The sequence below is a fragment of the Papilio xuthus genome, unplaced genomic scaffold (assembly GCF_000836235.2).
Source record: "Papilio xuthus unplaced genomic scaffold, Pxut_1.1 DF824509.1, whole genome shotgun sequence".
Taxonomy (NCBI): Eukaryota; Metazoa; Arthropoda; class Insecta; order Lepidoptera; family Papilionidae; genus Papilio; species Papilio xuthus.
The window spans coordinates 1-1497 of record NW_013534140.1 but is presented as its reverse complement, the minus strand read 5'-3'; the positions used below and the strand labels follow the sequence as shown (position 1 = coordinate 1497).

Here is a 1497-nt window from a genome sequence, read left to right as displayed (position 1 = left end):
TGCGCGTGTCGGAGCGCGTGTGGGGGTACGCGCTCTCGTACCGCGCACAGGACCGCTGCAAGCACTACCTGGTGGAGGCGGAGCGCGGCTACCGGCTGCTCGGCGCCGCCACCACCACCCACACCTCGCTCGGTACTCTCCCTCACCCTACCTCGCCTCAAATATCTCCATCTCCCTCTCACACATGCCATATTACATACTATCTGTCGCTCGCGACTTCAACCGCGCGGAATTAAAAAAAAACTATTGGTTGCAGCGTAGTTACATAGCCTAAAGTCTTCCTCTATAAATGGACTATGCAACAAAAAGATGAATTCATCAAATCGGACCAGTAGTTCATGAGATTAGCGCGCTTAAACAAACTTTTCCGCTTTATAATATTAGTATAGATTAGCAAAAACATTACTTTGTTTGCTGCTATTGGCAGTATTGTAGTTTTTGTCTCGCTCTCCCAGAACAATTTTTTCCAATTTATTCTCCACATATAGCATATAGCATAGTATAAGTAAAGAGCTTCTTATTAAAAAAAAATAACTATTCTTAAATTTTATGTCAATGCTGACATCTTAAATAACAGAAAAGCGTGTGTTTACATACATAATGCACACAATCGTGTCTAAATCTGATGATAGATTTTCTTCTGAAACAAAAATCTCATTATCGACTTATAATATTTTAAGAACGCTATCTATTGACGTAAAATTGCGTTCAATACTCAACAGATGACGTCACAATATCATAGATGCTAAAACAACGAACCAAATATAGCACATATTCATTTTATCAATTAAAATATTTTTTCTATGATTATTTAACTTTTTTCTTTATGATTAAAAAATATTTTATCTGTATATTTCAGCCGATCTCATAAAGTACCACAAGACGGTGGCAATCACAGAGAGCGGAGGTGAGGTGCTCACCACTCCCTGCCCCCCGCAACACCCGCCCACCTTCTGAACCACGTCACGCTGATGACGTCACTGATGACGTCACAACGATGCTGCATACAATGGGAACGCGCGCCGCATTTTTATACAAAAATACGTATTGCTTTAAACAATAGGACATACAGGATGTCCCGGAAAGAATGAAGTACCACAGATTATTTGGTTGCAAAACATGATTATTTCGATATTCGTGTTTTTGAACCCCCTGTAGGTTTATAACAAAGGTGTTTATGTACCAAAAACAATGTTTTCAATATTAATAAAATCTATGTATTACTTTTTGAGATATTTGAATTAATATAAAATTAATTTGGAAATTTTAAAGCCATCTAGCGGCTAAAAGAAGCAACTTTACATAGAGGTAAGTTAAATCGGCGTATTTTCGAGAAAAAAAATCTATGGTATCATTTTAGACATTTTTCTCGGACACCCTATATAATTATACATTTGATTGAATTTAAAATAACTTTATTTAAAATCAAATTAAATAAAAAATTGCATTATTCGATGAAAAGAGTTACATCTCTTATAACTGGAGATATAACTTTAT

General features: G+C 36.5%; 1 long non-coding RNA gene across 1 annotated transcript; it reads left to right on the top strand.

Annotated features, from left to right (window-relative positions):
• The first annotated feature begins 6 nt into the window (after positions 1 to 6).
• On the top strand, positions 7 to 1180 carry LOC106127807 (uncharacterized). The gene is made up of 2 exons (XR_001228424.1): positions 7 to 132; positions 860 to 1180. It is a non-coding gene; the product is annotated as an uncharacterized LOC106127807 (long non-coding RNA).
• Positions 1181 to 1497: the final 317 nt, after the last annotated feature.